General features: G+C 33.6%; 1 pseudogene; it reads left to right on the top strand.

The window, feature by feature from the left end:
- The first annotated feature begins 5,246 nt into the window (after window positions 1-5,246).
- Window positions 5,247-6,900, top strand: LOC134282770 (tumor necrosis factor ligand superfamily member 10-like; annotated as a pseudogene).
- The last annotated feature ends 4,192 nt before the right edge of the window (window positions 6,901-11,092 follow it).

Genomic DNA, 11,092 nt, shown 5'->3' with positions numbered 1-11,092 from the left:
TAATGAATTCCTACATAATGGTACTATCAAAATTGAATGCACGAACATACTTTCATGCATGTGCGTGCGCGAAATACGCAAAATGGCCAATTTTAAAAAAAAACCATTAAAATGTATATTGTAAAGATTTTTTTATTTATTCTCACGATATATAGATATGTTAATTGTTTAGACAACATGCCGTGATCATCTTGCATGTACATGCACGTACGTGCACATACAATGCGTTAAATGACATACAGTTGATACATGTATCATTGTAGCTTTTATTATTCTTTGATGAAATCCTTCGATACTGATAGTATTTTTTAAATGTCTTACAGGAATTAAGCACAAAAAGGGATTTGGGGAGCGTTTGGGGAACATCTGTAACGGTCCCCGTTACAATTAGCACTAGTTAGCATCTTTTTGTGATCATTATAAAATTTTAAAAACTGGTTTCACTAAAAAACACAAAACATCGACAAAATGACCATTGAGATAGAAGGGAGATCCGTTGGAATGTTGATATCTGGACCATCCTTGCACCATGTTTTAGTCACTTTTATTTTAGTGTGTAATTGTCCTTGATATTACTTTTAAAAAATAACACCCATTTTCAAAACCCATTTAAACACATTTTTCTACAGGCTGTGCGCCATTTTTCATAGCCAATTTATCACAATTTGAAAGTTTTGGACAAATTTACTAAACCGGTAGTGACCTTGATCTTCGTCTGAGGCCAAAATTTCGCGTCACACCATGTTAAAAGGGTGTTAAATTGTCCTGAAACAATCTTAGAAACATGAAAACAAACAATTTCAATCGTATGAAAATGATAAGAAATCGGTGCTCGTGACGGTCTAATATCAGCTCAAGCAGCCTGAATCATCCTTAAAGCAGTGCACTTACGTGCTAAACATCCTGACATATTGACCAAAAGGCATTTGTGTGATGATACACTGTCAAATTCCCGGATCTGAATCCCATTGAACACATTTAGGAATTTTAGAAGGGATGTCAAAGCCCCCCCCCCCCTTCCACACAATTTCAACGGTTTGGAAAGATCTATGCAGTAGGTTTGGCAGCAGATGGGTCAATCTCCTATTTAGGGGTACATGGTATCCAACAGTAAAGATTGTCTTGTAGTAATTAGAGCGAGTGGTGGTCTTACTCCATGGATAGTTTTTTGTGTGAATTTTCATTTTGAGGGTACATCATCTCCTTGACACCTTGCTCAAAATTCTGACGAGATACTTATATGAAATTTACGCAACATCGAACTTAAATATGCATCATAAACCATGAATTAAAGAAATTATTTTTTGTATGCATTTACTCTTTAAAACTTAAAAAATTTTCGGTGAACACTTAGAAGTTTGGTTCAGTGTATTGGTCAAGTTTTTTTCGGCCATAAGTTGATTTTTATTTCTCTGGCTCCCCCTTTCGAAAACGATGCTTCATCACTGCTTATTTGATACATAAATACATGTATAGTGTATTCATGAAACTTTGCCCAATGTTATACAATATGATAACAGAAACATATATCAAATAGTAAAAAATAAAAGGTTTTCCTGTTAATAAAGAAGAAGAAGAAAGAGAGAGAGAGATTCAGTTTTCGACAACTGTTGATTTCCTGGCATTTTTTTTTATTATTATTATTTTAAAAAAAAGTAAGCTGTATACATACTGCAGTACTTGATCTTAATTGTACACACAGGATATTACTCGTAAATCATTTAGATCGACAAAATATAAAAACAAAGTTGAACCTTGGTGCATTTTATTTGTAAACAGTCGTAGGGCCTATATCTGTTTTGTCCATTATTTGCAGAGGTAAGGATTTCTTTGATTGTTTGAGTATTATAAAATATAAAAGAAAAAATATATGAAGAATAAATTGCTTTTTTATTATTTGTAACAAGCATTTTTTTTATAATCAAGGCCGTAAGAAACAGCGACAAGAACCCTCGATAATTTTGCCTACTAGTAAACGCGAGTTAATTAACTGTAGAGTACACTGCTACTTTATGCTTATGTCCCTAAGTTATAACCTTTCTTGTGGCTCTTTTCAAACTGAAAATATTTTCTTCCTACGGCCTGGCACTTATTATTGTTTCAACAATTGTATAAATAATAGCTACCTCTTTTAATTCATTTTCCACAACCCTCAGTCTTTGATAACCGTATTCCTGTCAGATTCTTTTCAACAAATACAAGGAACAAATTCAAAATGGATATTTATCTTTTTTATAATGACACTTATGCTAAATCCATTTTTGATACCGTTGTAACCGTTTTTAGGTCACGAAAACTTTAAGCAGAGAGCTAATTTGATTTTCATATGTAGGAAGAATTTATCAAGAGAACAAAGACGGAGAATTTCTAGCTGTCGAAATAAGACACTGGATGAAGTGAGTCAGAAAATGGGATGTCTTTTCCGGTACCACGTATTGATTCGCTCTCTGTTGCGTTTACTTCTTCTATAAACTGAATGACTTAAATCAGTATTGGTTGTACAATTATATCTTAGCTTTGTTAGCTTAAACGTAGGTGAGAGAGAGACAGAGACAGAGAGAGAGAGAGAGAGAGCGAGAGGCATTTTCGCATACTCTAATAGGGATTTCTTTTTGTAATCAAAACTTTTTCAAACAATTTTGTTAATATATATGTATAAGCTCATTCAAATTACATATTTTTTTTAAATGTTAATATTATATTAAGATAAAATGTGAAATTGTGGAGTTTGTATGGAATACAATGTAACATGGTGAATATTGAGGCATCAACCTTACTTGACAAACTCTTGACAATAAACCACCCTTAACCAGAAAAAAACCCCAACATTTAAATAGGTTTGTTTAAGTACCTTATGATTGCTTTTCACTACATTTAGATTATTTAGGTTAATAAAGGTGGTTTTCCAACTGAAAATAATTAAATAAATATATATTTGAATTTCCTTCTCATGTAAGTTGAAAATTTCACAATATGTCTATGAAATCTACGTATGGAGATACCGAACACTATTCAAGCTCAGAAGCTCATTAAACAACACAAATTATAGAGCAGAACAAGGACGGACCTCTAAAACATCAGAGGTGGGATCAGGTGCCATGGAAGAGTGACAATCCCCTGCCGACCGGTCACACTCGCCGTGTGCTCCTTGTCACGATCGAAAAAAATCCGTCAATTCAATGTGTAAATAATGGACTAACAATCAAGTAGTCGTCAAACTGATTTTGCATGTACTTTGATAAACCCTTTCCAGAAATAAATATGCACACTCTTAAATTGATGAAGTACCATTACCTTCATCTAAATAAATGTACTGATTCTCCCTCTCAGGACCAGCCTTGTTAAATTTATGATTCATGATCACTACATATAAAAAGTTTCCATTAAATAAGTTTGACACTCGGGATTTTATATCATTTTTTTCTCCCAGCGCCTGTTTTAAGATCATCGACCCCTTATCAAGATGGCCTGAGCTAGTTAGGGCGCTGCGTTTCGCCAATCTTAGATTTTACTTTTATTTAAAATGTACTATCAAAAACGCACCTTTCATACACCTCTTAAAGTAGATAATTTGCACCTTGTTTCTAAAACCCTTAAGAAAATATACCTTTCTTGAACACAATACAAGAACTTCCGATGAAATGATTAAATTACTACTTGGCATTAAAAGTTTCACACTGTTTTCATTGTTCAACTCATCAAGAGGTGTTACACACTGCGTGTATCATTAGGAGTAATTCACAATTCTATGTCACAAGATTTTCTTTTCTTTTCAGCGATCGAAGAAGCGGTGCAGTGACCTATATGAATTGATGTGATAGATAATTTTAATTTGTGTGAACTAAAATTAATTTATTCCATGGATATTAAACCACCTCCTTCTGGCCGAGGTGGCTATAATTTCTACCAATCATCGGAGGTTACTGGGACAGAGTAAAAATATATAGGGAGAGATTATCTAACAGAACATGACATATTGATCACGGAGAATTGTTTACAAACAAAACGGATAGGTATGTATTTACATGATTAAATTTCATTATATTCTGCAAGAAACAGCGCATGCAATTCTTATGAGTTGTCTTTCTTGATCTTTGCACGATGCACATTGTCTTACAACCTTTTCTTTGTTGGCTGGTACAGGAAACTTTGAGTAGATGACATTTATATTTCTTTTTATATGTCTTGTACTTAGAATTGTTAGCAACGAACATTTTTTCCTCAGCAACTATTTGTTGTCTCTGAATGTATATTCAGTTTTAGTCTGAGTCTGCGAATTTAATTTTGTGAAAATGAAAATCGCAACATAAGATAAAAGAAATATTTAGACAGTTTTATATTATTGAACCTAATTATATAAATTCTGATGATTTTAGGAAGGACTATCTTTCCTGCCCTTATTTCGATCCATTTTATAGGAAAATAAAGTGACTATTTGTAAATATTATGTCTTAAAATAATTTTATTTTTGTACCTAAAACAATTTTTAAAAAAATTGGTTTTCTCTACTAGCAGTACTTTTTAAAAGGAAGAACTTAAGAGACATATTAGATAAGTTGTCTCGTTTGTCCTATTAAATAATGTCAAGTGTTTGAAACAATAAATTAGACTTTTGAAATAAATATTAAAGTCCAAATAAGATTGCGAATCACAACTTCACTTTTCATTAATACGCATTAAAAGTTGCTTGCGCATCTCCGCCAAAACTGATAGCATTGTAATATTTCTCGACAATGTGTATGTAAAGGTATTTTTTTTATGGAATTAAAGTTTATTGTTTAAGAAAACTTTTGAGTTGAAACATAGATTTTACGACGGCAAGTAAAAAATAGTTGACGGCATTTCCGCCATTATCGCATACCATTTGATAAAAAATATGAGGATTTAGATTTGACTCTGTTTATTAAGTGTTTTCTGATAGCAAATGACAGTTATAATAATATGAAAAACCTTTTCACCTAATAGCATAGATTATGTCTAAGGTCACCCAGTTGTGCCAGTGCCACATTTGTAAAAGAAGACTTCCTTCCAACACTTTTAGATAAAAACAAGAAGTAAATTGTTGTGGGAATATTTAGTTTCACACTGCCATGAGTCACACTCTTACGGGTAGTACAGCTGTAAGCTTTTTGTCTTCAATCACTAGTTACGTCAGCAAATAAGACTTTTAATATAGGTGCTTGGCTGCACAATAGTTAAATGAAAATTTTAAAATAAACTGTTCAATGCAGCAAATCACATGAAAGCAGGATAATTACATTTTTCCGGAATATCACACGAAAAGGAAAGAATTTCCTTACATGACCATGTTTGTCTTTGATTTATAAGTCATGACAAAATTTCTTATACTTGAGTATTGAATGATTTCAGTGATCGGACAATGAACACCAAGCAATGCAGCTGCAGCTCGTGACGGCCCTGGTTCCTCCCTCGCCCTGCCCCAGCGGAAGACCCGGATGTCCATTTTACACTGACAACTTCAGCAAGTGAGAGTTCCATCGCAAGAAAGCGAAGCTCCGACTCCTCTGTTCCGAAAAGAGTTACATGTCTTCGGAAAGCTCCAGTTCTTATCCTACATTATACAGAGCTGTCACTTTGTCATTGTTAATCCTTTGCATCGCTTTGACAGCATCCATCGTCTCTTTGTTTCTTTTAATATCTGATCTCAGAAACAAACTTGCCAATGAAATCGAAAATCAAAACAGCAGGCAAATATGTGTTCCTTGTGCAGACTTAAAGTTTGGACCATTTCCCGATAACGCCCATTCTCTCTAAACTTATGAGGAAGGTAGTTAACGGAGTAGAAGTTTGTTGTGGAGGGACACCAAATCAGACGTCGGCCATTCTGAGATTGGTAGGACTTATTTTCAATTTGCCATGTTCTTTACTTCGCCGTTTTCTTAGAAAGTCCATAAAAAGGTACAAAAGTCTTGGATCTTAATACTTTTATGTGATTTTCGTATAGGTGTTTGAGAAAAGGAAGAACGTCACACATGCGAGAGGTATGTATATTGCAAAGAAAGAACATTTTATAATGAAATCTTTTATATACATTTACATTCTGAAGTTATGCACGGTATTTCTTGGATTTCTGCAATGTGCATTACCCTGTTAGCACTCGAATGTCACGAAGCGTCCAAAAATCAGTTTACTTTTTTTTTTATTACAGCCATGATACAAGGACAAGAAAGTTTAAGAGCACGAGCCAATGCAACTCAAAGGAACCAAAATGATGTCGCTGCGCACCTTTTGATTGGTCCTCAATTTGCAGCCATGAGTTCCGGTAGATAACTATTAATATTGTTGAATATCTTTGAAGAACCTTCCTATATATGAACTTAAGTAAACATTTAGAAAATAAACAGATAGCTCTAATTAATAGGGTTTACTTTAGGACTGCGCTAATTAAGCATAGAAAATTTAATAATCATAGTTCAAATGTCTTCTACACTACAGGATCGGGCCAAGCAGCTGTGCGAAACTGGATGACCGCTGACCCAATAGCGCACGTCAAAGGTTTGCAATTAGGTCACGACCGGATTCGTATCAACAGTTCCGGACTCTACTATATATACAGTCAAGTTTACTTCTTGTCTCAGTACTTTGGCGGGAAAAGTTCTGGCGCCACCACGCTATATCACTACGTTTACAGATATAACGTAATTTATCCAAACGGCGGCGAGGAACTTCTCCTGAAAAGCATAAGAACACAGTGCTGGGAACGGAATAAGGACTATGACGATTACACAAGCTTCACAGGCGGTGTGTTCCGATTAAATGTGGGTGACGAAATTTGTGCTTAAGGTTTCGAACATTAGTCAGGTTTCTCAAGACCCTAAAGCAACTTTTCTTGGTATGTTTAAATTAGGATGAAATGCAAAATACCATTACGTTGGAATGGTTTGTAGGTTGTAATGTCAAATCCCATGACAATAAAGTTCATGAAGTATAATCAGGATATTCAAATAAGATTTCATAACACGCATACTATTATAGTCTAAGTAAAAAAGTGCGTTCAAAGACCATTGATGGAGTAACTTGTACAAGTATTATACCCCGCCGGTGATATGAATAGTTGAATTGGTTATTATATAGTTGATTATTTTATGTTTATTTATTTTGTTCTCGTGAAACTCCTTTTTATCAAAAATCAAAAGCAGACAGCCACTGACACAATATTCGAATTTCACGTGTAATTGACCGGCGCCGTTAATGATGCAATGTAGATATACATATATTATAATATTATTGTGTACTTTTTCAATCAAATATACCGTCCATATTAATAATGTCACATCAATGACCCCAGTGAATTGTTTACATTTTTGTCATCACGTTTGTATACAGCCATGTTTGTTTCAGACGCTTTACATGTGATCAGCATGTGTGTGTCATATATATTATTTTGTCTCCTAAATTCAGTGCAATGAAAATATTTACTATTTATTTATCTAATTTTAGATTGACAATTAAGATTTGATTTGTGTATTGCAAACATTTTAGGTCCTAATGACCCGGTGACATAGTTTTATGCATTGTTTACCAACAGTTATGAAATTAGGTTGTTTTTAGTGTTATCATATTTATGTATTATCTATACTGAACACGTGTTATATATCTACATGTATTGTTTATGAATATTTACATTATCTATATTGTTCAGCAAGAATATAATTAAAATATGTCTTATTCTTTGGTTTTGAGCTGTTTTTTAATGAAAGGGTGATAGATTCGTATAAATTTAAAATCCAGATGTCGGTCATGACCTTGTGCAAAATCAAGCTCCTAATTGAAGAAATATGAAGATTACAATAGGTAATCATGCATAGAAGTCCACCGAAACTATACACATTGTAGGCATAGCTAACACGGACCTCTCAAATTATTAACCATAGGTAATCAGAGATTACAGGGCTCACCTCAACAAATGTTGTCTATATAAGTAAGGCAAAATCCCACTAAAACTAATATCGTACAAGTTTACATCCAAAAATGCAAAGTTTAGGCAATTTTGATCTGATAGGGCTTGCAGATACTTGGGAATAAACCTATCCGAAAACTTCAAACTAGTCGCCCATCAAGAAAATGAAAATCAGCATCTGAAGCAAGTTTGAGAGTATTCATCCCTGGATGCATCATCTATGCAAGTTTGGTTAATAAAGGCCTTAAATTTTCTTGGTGATACACCCATAACTTTTACCTGGTCCATTAGCTGGAAAATGTATGTCGGATCCAGCATCTGAAGCAAGACCATTAGCGTGCATCCTTAGATGCATCATCCATTTCCGGACTCTACTATATACAGTCAGTTCTCGAATCATCGCCATTTTCGCAATACCGCCATGATTCCCCAAGAACGTTTTTCCTGCTATATAAAATTCTCTTTATAACGCCAAATTCGCATACCGCCATCCGCCACCCTGTTTTCACAACAAACGTCCATTTTTAAGTGTCAATTATCTCGATATACCGCCACAGGTGCAAGTGGTCAGTGAAGCGCGGCTAATTGGTTGACGCTATCCCTGTCGTTAAGTATGCAAAGCCAGACAAGGTACATGCAATTATTTAATTAAGTAAGAATTAAATAAACAATACTTTTACATGAACCGTTATAATAATTTCGTTTCCTGTTTAATAAAAATCATTTAGTCACGGCTTCGCCACGAAAGCGGTTGTTGTTTATTTCGCCAATAACGATATTATTTTAATGATATCTGCTTTAAGCAATGAAAAGTTTGCTTAAAAAATAAATATATACAGTAGAAATTCTGAACTTTTCATTAACAATAATGCCATAAAGAATTAATTTATTCGAGAATTCATTTTACGTACCATCGGCTATATATTACGACGATCGACCCAGCATGTTTTTTTTCAATATCAGACGTGCAGATTTACATGCATACACATGTATTTGTCTTTATTTCATAACTGCACATTTTGTTTTAGCGAAATTGTACAAAAAAAAAATTACTACAATTATTTTCAAATTTATAAATATGTTTATGCATACATGTACATGTAATAATAAAAATAGAAACGCTAAATGGCATTTCTCAGAACGATAACTCTACTTCATGTTTCCTAAAAAATGGGAAATTCAATTCATCCCCAAAATTCTTTTAACGCCATGATTTTAAATTACAAAAGGTGGCGGTTTATCGAGAATTAACTGTATACAGTTTGCTCAAACATAGGGCATATACCTGCTTAAGAAAACCCCTAAAAACTCTAACCTGTTCACTCATCCATAAAAAGTAGGTCAGTCTGTTAGTGTGCATCCTTAGAGTTTCATCCATGTAAGTTTGCTCAACATATAGGACTCATAGCTACTTAGGAAATGAGACCCGCATAAAAAACGAACCTTTTCACTCATCCGAAAAATATGGGTCAGATCCAGCATCCGAAGCAAGCCTGGTAGTGTGCATCCTTAGATACATTATCCATGCAAGTATGGTCATCATACGACCAATAGTTACTTGGAAATGGGACATGCACCAAAACATTAACCTTTTCACTTATACGGAAAATGTAGGTCAGATTCAGCATCCCAAGAAAGCCTATTTGAATGCATCCCAGATGTATTATCAATTCAAGTTTGGTCATCATAGGGCTTATAGTTAATTGGAAATGAGACCCACACCAAAAACTGCACCAAAAATGTTAACCTGCTCCAAAAACATTAACCTGTTCACTATCCGGAAAATATAGGTCAGACTAAATCCAAAGCAATCCTGGTAGTGTGCATCATTAGATGTATCATTCATGCATGTTTGGTCAACATAGGGCTTATAGTTACTTGGAAATGAGATTCACACCAAAAACTGCGCCAAAAATGTTAACCTGCTCCAAAAACATTAACCTGGTCATTCCTTTGCTGAAATTGCAGCACTGACACCTTTTCTGGTACAATGAAACACACTAGACGCATCTTCGATATATCCAAGTGTTTTTATCGTCTTCTCATTTAGAAGTTTTCAAAATAAATTCTGCTTTACATTAATACAAAAATGTAGGTCTGGTAATAACGGGGCGTATTGGTACCCATGGGAATTCGAAAAAAATTTTGGGAAAAGGTCTGGCCCCACATTCATGAAACAGATCAAGAATTAAATCAAATTTTCAATCGCCTTTAAAATGTTTATTAATTTCTGAATTACTCTCAAAATATTTAAATAAAAAAATTTAGTGAATCATTGTTGAAACATATTTTAATTTTTATATGATTGACTTCCACAACATTTAAGTACACAATGAAAATTTTTTCTAACTCTTAAGATGTTTCATGATCCTGGGGCCTGATCTCCAAAAACTACATACTAAACCTAGAAGATATTGTCAATCAGACACGCAAGCTTCTTTTAGATATCGACTTCTGAGTACTTGTATGTACAATAAGATAATTTTCAACGAAACATTTTGAATATGACCAATGCATTTATATTGCATGTATTTTTTATTTTTGGGAAAAAACTTTCTATGATGTCAAAAAGCCTGAACTTAAGTTTATTGTGGAGGGATAAAGTGTTGAAAAGTCGTATGACTGTTTAATGTTGTTGATTTGCTATAGTTTTATGATTTCAAAATTTCTGACAGTTTCTTCCCCCCTCCCCCTAAAGTCTTGGATTACTTGTATACTGTTGTACAGTATCCTTGAATTTTCTCCTTTACTGCTGTAATTATTTTAGTATAGAAAGAGGTTTGATAAATCATTTACTTAAACAACTGTGCATCTTTGTTTGTAAAGACTTTTATTGAGTTTTGAAATCCAGTAAAGGTTTGATAATTCAAATTAATTTTATTTCATGGCAATATTAAAAAATATTTAAAACTGGCATATGGTTTTTAAGAATTTCCTCCTTAGAAAGGGAGCTAGGAGGTTATTTGAAAAATTCCTATGAAATCTGAAAAGTTGTTTTGTTTATCATAATTTAAAAAGTTAAGAAGAAATTTTAAAAAAAAATTTTATATTTTAATGGGATTAAATTTTTGATTTTTCAGTATTCATTCGGGTAAAAATCGTCCTTTGTTACAATCATTTCTTAATTGTGAAGTTAATCATGCCAAAATTGGCCGTTCTCCCCCTGTAAAA

This window comes from Saccostrea cucullata, unplaced genomic scaffold (genome assembly GCF_032062105.1).
Source record: "Saccostrea cucullata isolate Sc308-1 unplaced genomic scaffold, CSIRO_AGI_Scuc_v1 ctg17565, whole genome shotgun sequence".
In the NCBI taxonomy this organism is placed as follows: domain Eukaryota; kingdom Metazoa; phylum Mollusca; class Bivalvia; order Ostreida; family Ostreidae; genus Saccostrea; species Saccostrea cuccullata.
Note: the sequence above shows the minus strand (reverse complement) of the source record. Positions and strands in the feature narration are given on the sequence as shown.